This window comes from Pelodiscus sinensis, chromosome 4 (genome assembly GCF_052426305.1).
Source record: "Pelodiscus sinensis isolate ZL-2025 chromosome 4, ASM5242630v1, whole genome shotgun sequence".
In the NCBI taxonomy this organism is placed as follows: Eukaryota; Metazoa; Chordata; order Testudines; family Trionychidae; genus Pelodiscus; species Pelodiscus sinensis.
In genome coordinates this window covers 88587442-88602800 of record NC_143055.1, presented here as the reverse complement: position 1 = coordinate 88602800, position 15359 = coordinate 88587442, and the positions used below count along the sequence as shown (strand labels likewise).

General features: G+C 40.4%; 1 long non-coding RNA gene across 1 annotated transcript in view; it reads left to right on the top strand.

The window, feature by feature from the left end:
* The window catches only part of LOC102456034 (uncharacterized), a 217530-nt gene extending 202538 nt beyond the window's left edge, over positions 1 to 14992 (top strand). Inside the window, exon 4 of the long non-coding RNA XR_331882.5 lies at positions 14325 to 14992. This is a non-coding gene — a long non-coding RNA (uncharacterized LOC102456034). The remainder of the gene's footprint in view (positions 1 to 14324) is intronic.
* Positions 14993 to 15359: the final 367 nt, after the last annotated feature.

Below are 15359 nucleotides of genomic sequence, written 5' to 3'. Positions count from 1 at the left end.
GTTTTTTCCTTGTGATCCTGTCTAATATCTGTTTTGTGGGCATTGATTCTTTGGCGAAGTGTAAATATATTTTGGATATATTAGTATCAACAAGCTAGCTATTTGCTGCCATAATTAAGAAAGGTATTTTATCTGTCCTTCCAAAAACATTGGGCAGACATCTGAATTCTAACCACGCTAGCAAACAACACTGATTTTTTCCCAATTTTATTGGATTTGCATTGTAAATATTTTACTAATATTACTAGAGTAGAGTGAAATAAAGTCTTTGTTATTGTAATACCACTGTGCTTAATGGCAGTTCTAGATATTTGATCATAAATAAAGCGAAACACTATTTTATACAACACTATGAGAAGAATTACATAGGACACTATTTACACAATTTTGAAAACCTCACCTTTATATTTTTTTTTACCAGGAAAGCATGGAAATGATGCCCCTGTAATACCATAAACATTATCAATTACTGTCCATATTCTCTAAAAATTTGTTCCTAGCAGTCCTATAGATGATTCCTTCCATCCTATTTTGGAAGAGAGGGTGCAACGTAAGCAAGTTAAACAGCAAAGTAAGCTGTGGTGGCAAAGAGAATCTCTGACAGAAAGTTTCCTATAAAATATTCATAAGCTAGAACTGATGTTTTATCAGTAGTCAAAGATCAGCTGAAATGGTTTTAAAATATTAATAAAAGGATTGTGATGAGAGTGAGAGCCTTCAATGTTGCAATAAAAGGGCTATTGAGTCTAGAAAGAATGTCTGTGAAGAAGGAAAATATTCTGACACAGGGAGATAATAGCAAGCAACAGTGTGGCTCTGACAAGTTAGAGGAGATGCTTGTTACAGAGTATGTTGCTGCTCAAAAAAAAAAAAAAGCAGTCTGTTGAAGTCAGAACTGGAAGAAGATAAGGGTAAGGACACCTTTGGTGCTGCCTGACTGCTGTAAAAGTAAAGGGCAAATCTCCAGGAGAACCCTGAGTAAAGGAAGGGTGCCAAATTCAAGTGTGTAGAGTAGTATTTAAATCCAAAAGTAACAATCACTTATAACATGAATTGGACAATGATAGGATTGTTTTCTTGGTACCACAGTAATGTAATAGATTCTAACATTTGTATTGGTAGAGGGGTTAAAGGTAAAACCCAGTGTTTCTACTACTTGCGTGATCCATCACATAGTAGCTAAATTGTTCCTAGCAGTCAAATAAGAAATAAATAATTGTTTTTATTAATACAAGAAAAGACTAGAAAGAATAGTTGTGTAAGGTCCTCTTATCTTTGAGAAGCATGTGAGGCCCAAGACTGAGAACTGGTACAGTATTAAACTCAGCGATTAAACCCTATGGCTGTGTCTAGACTGAGACTGCTCCCTCTTGTGCAAAAAAATGCAAATGAGGTGAAGCGTGGAATATCGCCACCTCATTTGCATAATTAAAGAGGCTCCATTTTTGCGCAAGTGTCTTTTGTGCAAAAACCCTCTCTCGCACAAGAGCCGTTCTTCCGCATTTTTTTCAGGAAGAACGGCCCTTGCACAAGAGGTGTTTGTGCAAAAATGAGCTGTGTAGACGGCTTCTTTTTGAGCAAAAGACTCTTGCACAAAAACGGAGCCTCATTAATTATGCAAATGAGGTGTGGCAATATTCCATTCTTTACCTCATTTGTATATTTTTTGCACAAGAAGGAGCAGTCTAGACATAGCCTATTAGTTCAGGGCACTGCATTTGATGACCACTTGAAGTCCCTTCCAGTTCTAGTATTCTACAGAGCTGCCATAAGGTCTGGGCAGAAGTGATAGCTATATTACAAAACAATGACTGTGATGTGACAGAGCTTTAAGTAGTGATGCTTTTTGCAGTTTATAATATAAGTCAAAGAAATCTGGTGCGCGGAAACTATTGTTTGTTGTTGATGTGATGAGGGGATGGATAAAACGTAAACAGCATTAGCATGATCAAAAAGAGAGAAGGTGGGTCTTTCTTACGCACTATCTAGCATGGTGATTAGGGCACTGGCATGTAAGATAGGAGACCAAGATTCAAGTCTGTTTAGCCTTATTTACAGTGATCTAGGAACAAAAACTGTGTTCTGCTTTGTAGTGACCCATCTCTGCTCTGAAAGCTAAAATTGATCCTTAATTTAAGTAGTAAGAAAGAAAATAACACAAGACAGGTATTACATGGGGTGGGGATTAAATGCCTGATGTTGCTAGATTTTAGCAACAAGCTGAAAAATGAAGATCTATTTTCATTTTCAAATGTAGAAATGTAGAAGTTTTCATTTCAAAGTGTTTGTAAAGGACCCAATTTTTAACTTTTTCATTAAAACTGGAAAAGTTTGTAGTAACTTAGGTATCACTAGGGGTTCTTGGTGTTGTGGAAATACCCCCCCAAAAAAAAATGTATATTTGTGGATAATTGAGCAAAGAATCTGTTGCATTAATCTCCCATCAGGAGAGATTCATTATAGTGCTTTAGTGGATATGTAATTAAACTGGAATTTTATGTACTTTAAAAATTATGACAGTTTATCAAAAATAAATAAGAATCCAATATTGAACCAGAGGTCAGGGGTATAGAAAGAGGTATTATTTGAGGATATTAAAGGGAAGCAATGTCAGGGTGTATCTGAGGGGGCAATCAAAAGGAAAAAAATATTATTTCTGCTTTGTATGTAACAAAAGATTAGCGTGCATCTAGTTAGAGATGATTCAGATAGAGAGAAATAAAAAAGGCAAAATCAGAGAATACCAACAGGAATTATAGATTTGTATGTCATCTGTGTATAAGTGATAACATAAGCCATAGGAAGAAGTAGTGCATGAAGATATCAGGCAAAATGAAACCAATCTGAAGAAAAAAAAGAGCAACAAACAAAATCCAATTGCCCCCTCCTACTGGAGTAAATCACCTGAAATGCATGTTCAGAAAGATATGACTAAAACCGAGAAAGTGCACTGCCTTGGACATGGAAATACCTATGATAGCCAAGGTTTTGTAAATGCAATTTCTATCTATGATCCAATATGCTTGTTGATACTGACAGATCATATAGAAGCAGAATAACTTAAACCCACTTGAATTAGCTAAATCAAGGTCATTATAAGCCTTTAATAACACAAGTCAGAGTGCCCTATTCTAATCCCTTTGAATTGAAATGAGTTGAAATGCAGTTACAAATGTAGCAGAAGATTGTTCAGGAGAATGTGTTCTAAAGAGTTAAAAATGGACTAGAATGTAAAGCAGTATCAGAATTAGATTTCTTTAATAGCACACTGTTTAATTATTGCTTCTTAAAAACCCATTTTTATATTCTCATAGTTTACCATGAAACCTGAGGACATTCTGATTAGGCTACTTCCTCCTCTCTTGAAGCTATCTCAGCTGTTTTCCAGTTCTGGGGCTTTCCTTATTGTAAATTAGAATAGTCTGAAGGTTATTTCTACATATATCAGATGGAATAGCTCCTACATGCCAAGAGAACAACAAGGTATTCTCAGGATGTGGAAAGAACCTGGCTAAAGAACTTTCTTCCGGTGTCTGAGTCCTTTTTCCACAGGCTGTGATCTTATGTCAGTTTCAGCAAGAGGACCATGTAGGGTCAGTTACACTGTTAGAGGATCTCCATAATTTAAGTTGAACTTTCTAGGTCTGGAGAGACTAACTTTCCAAGTTAGAGAAAGACATAAGAGACCCAAAACAACCCTGGGTTAGGGTATATGACTTTGTATGGGGAACAATTAGGGAAACTTATGAATTAAGGAAAAAAAAATTGTTTTAAGCAACTACATTTATGGTTAACAAAATACAACATATGCAGTCCATAAACAGCATTATTTTTAAATTGAATTTTTGCAGCGTTTCCCATTCAGTGTCAGCATCTCTATAAGTGCTATTGAACCACATCTTAAGGGAAATGAAAACTGAATGTCAGACTGAAGAGGAAAGTGAAGGAACAATTTGAAGGTCATGGTGATAGAAGTCACAAAATAACCCTTGTATTGAAATAATTCCAAACCTTATATAATCAACAAGCTATCGTTTTAATAAAAACAGCGTACAGCCACAGCCTTATTATGAAATAAATTATGACTCATGAGGCAAATTTTAATGAAAATGGTCACAGAACTAGTATACATCAACAGTATGTTAGTGTTAGTTTCTGGAAACTGCCTTTAACATGTTATGGCTGTTTGTTATAGCATATAGGAGTAGATTAGGATATTATTATGAAATTAAGGTGAAGCCCTATGAGGTATTTTAAGGGGTACATACAATTGGACTACTAGTACAGTATTTTGATTCCCTCCCACTGTATTACACGTATCTGTTCTGATTCTACCCCTTTCCTTTGTACCAGACATGAGACTCAGGACAGTATCCTATCTTCCAATGAACAGTATAGGCGGGGGGGGGGGGGGGGTGATCCCTTAAATTCCATGCAAAATGGGTTGGAAGAAGCTACAGGGCATCTTCATATCCCACATGTGACTAAAATCTGCCAAATTAAGAAGCAAAGTCATTAATTTCGTAGGTTGTGCCCCAGGTCTTGTTGCTTGGTCTGATTTTGTGGCAGTGGGGGGAAGAGAATGTAAATGAGAGAAGAAATAGATCTGAAAGCCATTAGACTGGGATCCTGAAAGTGTTTAGGCATCTAACTCCTGGTTAAATAGGTGGAAATTAGGTATCTGCATGCTATTCAGAACCTGGGACTTTGTGCTTTCAAGCAAGGAGCCTATAACCATCCATGGGAAGCTGTATATATACAATGTGGGGTGGGGTTTGGGACCCCCCTCTCCTCCATTTCTATTAATTTGACTTTTTAAGCCCTATTTCCTGGAGGCAAAAAACTCCACTCACATGGAGGAATTCTCAGAAACACGTGGACAAAGATGATAAATTTCAAGCAGACAGGTGTTTGGAGAGGTTAGAGCACCAGAAATCAAGCTGCAGTTTTCCACAATGTTAATCAGAAAGGTTAAGAAAAACTTGAAGCAGTATTTCTGGATGCTCTTGCTTTTTCAACCTATATTAAATGACTTTCCACGCATCCAGTCCTGCAAGTTCACATATGCAGGAGACATTTGATTAGGCATCCAAGAAGGCTCTTTTCCAGAACCTGAAGATGCCTTAAATGCTGATTCAACTTGAGATGGTCAAATGCTGTAGTCAATGGCCTTGCCTACCCAGCGTGACTAAATGCAATTGAGTTCCATCTTTACAGTGCCAGAGCAGAAAAAAAATTGAATATCTATCTTAATATATGCCACTTGAAAAGAGATGTCCACCCAGTTTGTCAGAATAACCTTAGACAGATTTCTTGCATAACTTAACCCCTTCAGGAAACTGCAGTTAAGATGAGATAAGTAACAACTTGTAAATAAATTGGCTGGAACTTTGATGTGAGCAAATGTTCAAGCTCTCCAATAATAAAGCTTAGCTCTTCATTGTTTTGCAGCAGATTGCTGTGTTCCAATCTGGCTCCATTTGTTACAAGCAACTATACTGAATTATGTGCATCATAACTTGGATGATTTGACCCATATCAGTACTATCATTCCCTAAATGAGACAACATCCCTTCTCCACATATCTATCATGAGGAAGCTATAGCCAAAATGATTAAAACGACCTGAGCCTATCACTGTATATAGATCTCTCTGACCATCCAAAACTACACTGGTCATTAAAGCTCACATTGTGAGTTGTACTGGGTGGTCTATATTGCTCCTGCAGAGAAGGGTTTAAAGCAGGCTAGAGGGATCCCCAGCCAATCATTGAGAGGCTTATCTGGAGCTAACCAGAGAGCAGCTTGCTGGGGCAGCCCTGCTATAAGAAGCAGCTCAGCAAAGCAGTGGGAACTTAGGTCTTGACCAGCAAGGGTGCAGGACCGGCTCTCAGTGAAGTAGAAGCACCTTCAATAGAGCAGTGTAGGCAGGTTCGGGGGAGCTAGAGAGGGAGGCTCCAGCTTTATACTCCCCAGACTCTGGCCAAGGAGGTGCAAGGGGTCACACGCAGGTGGTGCAGGGGATCATGGGAAAGTGGCCCAGGGAAAAAAAGCAAGCAGTAAAGGGAGAGTGAAGAAGGGTAGGACAAGGCTAATGCTAGAGAGTCTCTGGTTCAGGACCCAGAGTAGTGGGTGGGCTTGGATCCTCCCCATTACTGCTTTAAACCATATCTTGTCATTAGGGAGAGTGGTCTTCAGAAACTGTGACTTGCCCCTTAGACCAGAAGCTAGACTTTGGGGATGCAGTTGGCCTCCGGAAGGGGGCAAGAAACAGGAGTAGTAGACACTGCTAGAGGGCAAGTGTCCTGAGGAGGACGCCATGATCTGGAGTGCAATGTGAGTCCAAAGAGAGACAAGCAGAGTGGAGAGTGACGACAGGCAGGACACTGGCCAAAAGATGACACTCTGTTGAGAGTCAGGGCGATTCCCAGTGAGACCTGCAGGAGACACCACAGCAGTGAGTAAAACCCAATACATGGGCCCATTTGACTTGCCCAGATTTCTTTGTAACATTGATGTGGCATGAAGAATGGCCTGCATCTGATGTCAGAAACCAGTCTCTTATAAGTGGTTTCTCTGTGCATATACTTGACTTTGACTCTGCTTCATTCAAAAATGGTTCTTAATGGTTTATGACCAGTGTGGTAAATCAATGTGCAGCCAGTTTTCACACGTGGGGCCAACCACAGGATCCAAAGACTTACAATAGCATATCCCTCTGATGGCTGTCCTCTGACTAGCTTTGATGGTGGTCTGAAGGCTTTGTGCCTTTCTGATGAGGCTACCTCAAATTGGAATGTAAAGCTTCACATCCAGTAAGAAGTCACCTGGATGGTCAGAGAGGCAACACACTATGGTGTGCATGTCCCTAAGCCTCTGACTGACAGAAGCTGGAACTGGTAACAGGGAATGCCTCACTTCATAATTGCACTGTTCTTTTCATTCTCTGTAGTAATTGACATCTATCATTATCAGACAACAGGATATTAGGTTCAATAGATCCAGTATGGCTAAAAAAGATGGAGGAAAAATAACTACATGATTTTTTAAATGAACGGTTTGTCTATATATGTGTCCCTATAAGTCAAATTATACATAAAATTGTAACCCAGCAACTTAAATGTTGGGAAGGGCCATTTACTGAGCTCCTCGGAATGGAAAACCTTTATTTGTATGTGTTTTTTGTCTCAGTACCTACATTTTAAAATACCACGCTGTAATATCTAGGTATTCAACTTAGGGAACTATTAAAATTGAAAGAGTTTACTGAACCAAACAGAAATGAATAACAAAGAACTAAAGATAGTAAAAAGCATGACTGGGGCAGCAGCTTTTTATATTTTTAACTTCCATCTCTTATATTATATGGGATTAGTCACAAAAGGATCCTTATGCACTTGGTTTGGTATCAACCTTCTCTTCTACATTTGGAACTGGCACAATATGCTACAACAAGCATATTGGTTCTTTTAGCACTGTGCTTCTCTCTGTGTATTAACTACTGAGCATTGGAAGCTTTTGTATAGTGAGGAGTTTCCTTGCTCATGCAAAGATTTTTTTGCCACTTTCAAGTTATGAATTTCATAGCTGTAAAATACTTAAACACTGAAAATTGCCACCTGATGGGCAATTTACTAATGTGTTCACTTGCTTGGGGAAGCTGCCCCTATCACAGTGATTACACTGTGAATGCCACTCTTAGATTGAGGAGTGGGAGTGAGTACCTGGGAGAGCGATAATAGAGGTCATGCCATTCAGTGGGATGTCAATCTATGCTCTACTTATCCTGATCTAGCTCCCATCTCTCTATTCCTCCCATCTCTTTTCTATTGCCGTCTTGGTGGTCTGCTGCATACTGAGTAGCAGATGTTGCTCCTTTCGTAAGGCGTGCATATTTTTCAAAAAGCTCCTAAGAGCAGATTTTTCATATGGGAAACTTCATTGCTTCTACTTTTGTTGCTGTCACTAATTTGCCTTGCCTGCTGTTCTCTTGATCCACAGGGGTAGAAATCCTTAGAATTGATTCTTCTGTTTGATAGTAGGGCACATGGGCATTTCTGGTCTTTTCCCCTCATCTCAAACACTGATTCTCTTTAGGCCTGTCTTTTTAAGTTCCTCCTTTCTTCAGTGACTTGGAGTCCCTTCCTCCTCTGGGCCTGATTCTATAAGCCTTTGGGAGTGGAACTCCTGTGAAATAAATTAGTTGGGGGATTAGGCTTTCTCTCAAAGGCATAACTATTCAACACAACAGAGACATCATCTAATTCACTTGATAATTTATTTAGACTAGCAACTAGAGCAATGAGAAACCTGGTTGTTTGATTTTGTATGGAAATGCTGCACACGTTTGCTTTGTTTTGTTTTACAGGAATTAACAAACCCTGATTGCCTATCTAAATTGTAGTTCAAACGAACCCTAAATCTGCAGTGAAATTCATTGAAAACCACCAAATTTCATCTGGTATCTCAATCTTCCTTTTGTTAATGGCCTATTCTCTCAAAAGTTCCTAATATATGTTCATTTTGGAACTGTTCACATAGACTTCCTGACATTTTAGAATTCATGCTAAAAATGGCCCCATAGTTCCTCAGAAGAGAACACATACGCTGTTATAGCTATCCACGTTTTGTTGCAAGCATTTTACTGTACCAAAGAGAAGTTTTCTGATGTCAAAGGAGAACTGAAGTACATATGATCTGGCAGTTTTCTTTTGTGCTTTGTGTCCACATGATTGCTCATTTAGGTGGTGGGGGGGAACCCCAATGAATGTGCAATGTTCTTTCTCTATATAATGCTTCTCTAAAAAAGTAGGGATTCACAGCAGTTGAAGTAATAAGATAAGGCTTTGTTTCTATTTCTGCCCAGATTTCCCCTAAAAATAAGTAAAAACAAGACTGTCACTGTGAGCAAACTGTGTTATGTTTCCCAAATTACAAGCTCAGCATGGTAAAAGCAATACACACTAAAGAGACAAACCTTTTGTTTTCAGGAATAAGGATCATAATTGCTTCCATCAATGTCTTAAGATCACCTCATCTCTATGCATATACAAATGGGGAGCTGAGTAAACAGAACCAGGAAAGACAAACATTGTTTCTCCAGTTTCCTAAATAAATGTAATAAGCAAACATATTATATTAATAGTTAAACCTGGGGAGAATTGGGTTTTTTTTATTTGCTCCCAGTTGTCCAGTACTCAATGTTTGGTAGCTATTCTAGCCCTACACTGATATATAGATATGAAAAATACTAATGGTTAAAATCTTGTAATCTTCTCATTGCTGCTCAGATGAGCAAACTACTGTATGTGTGCCATTAATCAAGCTCGTGACTTTGGAAAGACAGTAGAATTCATGGAAAACTAGTGATGTGGACTCTAAGTCAATCTCATCAAATGGAGTTCTTGTGCACTGAAGGAAGTGATGCAGGTGTGTGTCTTTCTACCACAAATTTGATTTTTGAATGACAAACTGGTATCATTCTAGTTTTGCATCACCTATTTGGTAGAGTGTGTAATCTACAAAGCACATCGTTATGGTGGTACAGCATATGTATATTTCATAGGTAATAGTGAATGTGAAGAAAAAGGCCTTATTCCTTATTTCCAGAGTACAATATATACAGAGTGAGAGAGAGAGAATTATGTTTTCACAATGGCTGTATTTTCTTCTGGGGAAAAAATATAGTACTCTTACCAGCTTTCCTTAATTAAGCATTAAAATATGGAAATAAGGAATAAAACCTTTTTCTTCACATTGTTGCCAGGAAGAGTAAATCTGAGGTCTGACACTGGGTTCTCAAAGTACAAAAAACGCTACACAGGTATCTGTCAAACACAAGTAGTGTATTTTCTGACAGCTATCAGCTGTGCCCCTTAATTAAAAGAACAACATAATAGGAAAAGTGGCATTTCTTACATCCTTTCGGCTAGCCGGGAACCCCATTTCGGCTGCGGATGAAGTGGGAGACTGTCTCAGCTTCTGAAGTGCCGGTACCCAAAGCCCATCAGTGAGGTCCAAATTGGTGTGCTTTGGTGTAGCTTTAAATACAATGTCTCTGCCTTGTTTGTGGCAGTTTGGAAATTTCAGGGAGTTACTCATTGCTTGTTACAGTATGGCTCAGCTGTACTGCTTGTCCTTTGATTTTGTTTACATGATCAGTACATTTAGGTAAACAAGATTGTTATGTTCTCGCTCCTATCTACAATTTTTTCTTGCTACAATGGCATATGTTCCTAGAGGCTTGCTTCTGGCTCATCAGTAGTGGGGAAAAAGGGGAGAGGAAGGGGAAAGGAGGGAGAATTCAGGCCACACCACCCCTATACTTCACAGGTACAGAGTGCTTCTGCAATTGAGCCCTATACACATCCACTATATATATACAGAGAGAGAGACAGACAGACAGATACACACACACATTTACAAAAAGCTATTAAGATGCTGCTTGCCAGGCAACTTTTCAACTAAATCTTCAAGATTGATAAATGTTAGCATTTTCCCCCAAAACGTATTTACACTGTCACTACTTTTTTTTGTCACTACTTCAATTGTAAAAATTTTACAAGGGGGACTTGCTTTCCCTTCTGATTTCTACCTATCTTTATTTTTACATTTAGTAGGGGAAGTTGTTTCCTAAATATCTTCCAGGAATTAAAACCTAGATTGAACTGATGTTTGGTAGTAATGGAATGGACTTCTAAAGCCTGAGTTAATACTGCAGCTGTGAAATCGTAAATGTGTATGATGATTAATTCAAATGGGTTTTGATAGGCCTCAGAAATTTCCATATAATTAAGATAAACTGGTCAGCTCAGCCCTAGTGTAAGAGCATATAACTGATTCCAATGGCGCTGCATCAACTTATGCTCAGGACCTGCCCAGTACCAGATGAGGGATTTTGCCTGACCAGGAAGGTTATTTCTGGTGCCCCTGCCACAGATCAGCCCTCACCCAGCCACAGACCAGACCTGCCACAGACCCAGCCCCTCTGCCAGCCCCGCTCCCCTAACAGCTGGGGCTCTACTTTGGCCCCACTGCCACTGGGGGCTTGGATTTAGGCTCTTATCTGCTGGGGATCCTTGGGGATGAAGCTTCCCAGCTATCACAGCTCTGCTTCTCCCTGCCTGACCAGGAATCCCCAGAGATGGAGCATGCTAACTGCCTCACTTTTGCCACTAGCTGTCCCGCTGCTGCCACACCCATCCAGGGCTCCCGGAGAAGGGGCTCACCAGTCCCACTGCTGCCCCACCCAGTTGGGCTCCCTGAAGTCTGTGTTTGTACTCCAGGGTGCTGAAGCTCTCTGATCCAACAACAGCCGTGGTTCTGCTGCACCACAGATGTGGCTGGACCAGCAAGTCCTGGATTTCAGAGGTTCAACCTGTATTGCCACTGAATCTCATACGGGTTGAACCTACCAAGTCTGGCACCGTTGGGACCTGTCCTGTCCCAAATGAGCTAGATCAGGGAAGATTCCCTGCCATTGGCCTCCAAGCCCACTGTCCCTCCCTGTGGCTGCCTCTGCTCAGTCCCCACTGCCAATGGGCTCAGGCTCCACAGCTGCAGGGCTTGAGCTTTGGCTCCAGCCCTGCTTCTACCTCATCCAGCCGGGGCTCACTAGGGATCGAGCTCACCAGCCGCTGCTGTCCTGCCCAGCTGGGTCTCCGCAGAGACTGAGCTTGCTGGTCTCTGATGGCCCAGGCTGGGGGTCCCCTTGGTACCCCCACCTGCCTACTCCCCAGGGACAGGGCTCCCTGGCCCTGCTGCTGCCAGCACACAAGAGCTCCCAGCTTCTGGACTTCTGGCTGGCTTGAACTCCTGGCCACTGGGGTCTCAGGTCCAGCAATGTCTGTAGTCCTGCTGGATCACGGGTATTGCTGGACTTTAGGGTCCTGGATTTAGTAGGTCCAACTTGAATATTCAATCAAATGCTATTACCTACTTTAGGAGAGGCCTACAACAAAAACCTAATAACCAAATGTGACTGAACTTCAATGAATTCAAGAAATGAATCAGAATTTTTCCCAAGGTCCAAATACCATGAACTCTGAAGGTCATATCTAGATTCAAGTATTGTAGCTCAGTCCTATCTCTAATAATATATTGTTGCTAGATTCTGCTTTCTTCATGTTCACTTTTCCAACAAGGTATTTTGACTGCCAACTGTTGGAGAAGAAAGCCTCTGCATTGTTTGGGTTGCTCAGGAACAGTGGAGGAGTTCCCATTTTCCAAGCCAATAACCCCCTGCTCCCTAACAACCAAAAACCAAAACAACTGTAAACAGTCACTTAAAAAATAAAGGTGAACAGAAAAAAAAACCCTACTTACAATATTTTATTCTGGATACATAATAGATCTTCTGACCTCGTAAAAAAGTGACAGATGTGAAACATTTCGCTCTTTAAAAAGATCCCTGATAATTTTTGGAGAAGTTATAAATAAACTATGAAATTGTTTTACCTTTAGAGGCCTGGCTACTTTCAAAGTATTTCACGTGCCTCTATTTTCTGGACACTTTCTAGGATGATTTCTGGCCAATGGAAAATGAGTCCAGAGAACTCTTGTCAGGAGGGATTATGGACTGCTCCTATTCCCTTTCCCCCTAATTTAATTCTTCCTCATGGTACATCCCTCTATTCTGTTCACTGAAATAGGCCAGGAACTCAGAATACAGTGTATATCAGAATGTCAGGCCAGGATGAAGAAGGAAAATTAACCAGGAAGTCTAAGACACAGGACTATGTGTCATGGGGCTGTTTTGTCTACTGGGAGAAGATCCTCTTTCAGGGTATGTCTACACTACCACCCTAGTTCAAATAGGGTGGTAATGTAGGCAACCGGAGTTGTAAATGAAGCCTGGGATTTTAATTTCCCGGGTTTCATTTGCAGAAAGCCGGGCGCCGCTATTTTTAAATGTCCGCTAGTGCGGACTCCGTGTCGCGCGGCTACACGCGGCACAGAGTAGGTAGTTTGGACTAGGCTTCCTAGTCCGAACTACTATTACTCCTCGTAGGAAGCCTAGTCCAAACTACCTAGTCTGTGCCGTGTGTAGCCGCGCGGCACGGAGTCCGCACTAGCAGACATTAAACATGGCAGCGCCCGGCTTTATGCAAATGAAGCCCGGGAAATTCAAATCCCAGGCTTCATTTGCAACTCCAGTTGCCTACATTACCACCCTAGTTCGAACTAGGGTGGTAGTGTAGACATACCCTCAGAGCTAACCCAAAGGCAGGTAACATTTTTAGTCTACTCATCTTTGCAGCATCCCTTGTTAACTCACTGGAGATATCCTCAAGAACAGATAAAGTGGTTAATGTGCTCATTTTCATATATGTTTTCAGATACCATTTTTTAAGCTTGGAGAGTTACTAAAATGCATAATTTTTTACAGAAATGTAATCCTACTGACTTAAGGAGTTATTCCTCATTTACAGCAGTGTAGATACCTACACATGGTTGGATTTTTTTTCTGTTTAAAAAGTAAATCAATAACTCGAGTTAAAGAAAGGGGGTGACTATCAATTACTGTATTTTCTTTGTTCTAAAAAAAGAAAAGTAAAATATAAGACTGAAGATCTGTTCCCCCACCTTAGCCCCTACAAAAGAGGGTGGATAGAGCTTCACTCATATGATTGGATAGAAAATACTGAGGAGAAATAGGTAATGAAACCAGCTGGCACTTCCTGAAATGCTCCTGGTCCCAGAGTGAACATGTCTTGTGAGGCAGGGTTCTTCTCATGGCTGCGTGTAGCTAGAAGATGCAGATGTGGAAGGAAAGGCAAGGTGGGGGAAAACATGTTCAGAATGAAATCCTAATCCTTCTGAATGTTGCATTATGATTTCAGGAAAGAGCTCCCTTGGCTCTGGTGCTAAGAGCAATTTGAATTTCTCTGGCAAGGCAACAATATTTTTTTGCCATAATGCAGGCTTGCTTTTCATTCTGGGCCTAATGGGAATAGCACCAGTAAGTTCAGGAGCTTTTATAATTACACTTGGAGGTGCCAGGTCTGCTTGTTAGAAGTTGAATTTCTGGTAAGCAGCTGCAGCACTAATACATATGTCTGAAGCATAGTTTTGCTTAAATAAGTATGTGCCTTGCCACTGCAAGGGTTTTCGTTGCACGCTCTTATGGAGTTCAGCAGGATAAGGAAGAAGTACCATAAAAAAAACAACCCAAAACATACTAAAGCTGACAAGAATTTAATGGGAAAAGGAAACATAGTGAAGCTTGTGGGGAATGTAGGTTGTTTTATTAAAAGGAGTTTGCAGTTTAAAAAGGAAGCCCTCTTCATTATATAACCTGCACAGATTGTTCTCTCTCTCTTTCAGGAGAAAAACACACAGGACAGGTCCCTGCAGGTAGAAAAGGCTCTGAACAAGACAGTGATGATGATTTCCCAACAAATTCAAATGTAAAGCGTTTTGGCTGAAAAATGGGGAGGCTTCATCCCAAAACTATGGCTCCAAAAGATGTGCAAGTCAAAACATGACTGGGTCCATAAAGACAGGCACCATCATCCTGACACTGTGTTGCATTAATGAAGGTTCATGCTCTAATCACCTGAGCCCCACCATGGCTTCTTCAATGGGAGATATGTGGAATTTTAATAGCACTTTTGCCCTCTTTATTTCTTTCCTGGATTTCTGTATAGAAATCCAAGGGCCTTCCAGTGAAATTATTTACTTGGAGAAGATGAACACGATTTGGTCTATTATTAACATTTATTGTGCTGGTCTGATCCAACCCTACAAAATCCATCCTATGAAAATTACCCCTGTTTATGGTCTCATGTCTACCTAGCAAGCCAGTGCATGGGCCAGAATTCAGATTTGCGGTACGTTGATTATTGAATGTACACTAATGTATAACAGAAGGTAAAGAAAGAAAGATGCTTGGGGAACAGACTGGTTATAATATGATGTCTCTGACTTCAGTAGCTACATCAAAATAAATAAACTTTTTTCTTAAAGTTCTATGATGTCTTTTTGTCATTGCTCTACATTGTGGATCTGTGCAGTTCTGGTGGGCCTATTAAGAGTGGTCATGAATGCTGCTACATTACTTGGAATGGCATAGCAAACCCTCCTCACTTCCTTCTTACCCAGCTTTCCAATTTTTGGTGTGGCTGAAGTCCCATGGAGATGGGGATTATGGGTACGCCTATCCTTTGTGCTCTCTCTGCACAAAGGATAGGGACACCTCTTTTAATAGACCCACCAGTCTGCCCCTTATTTAGCAACCTATTTTGAGTTTGAAAGGATGATTTAAAAAAAAAAGAAAACTAGGAAGACTTGGAATAACTTAGTTACTAGGAAAAACATCTGAGTTTACACAGCATATTTTCATTTTGTTGCATGATGATC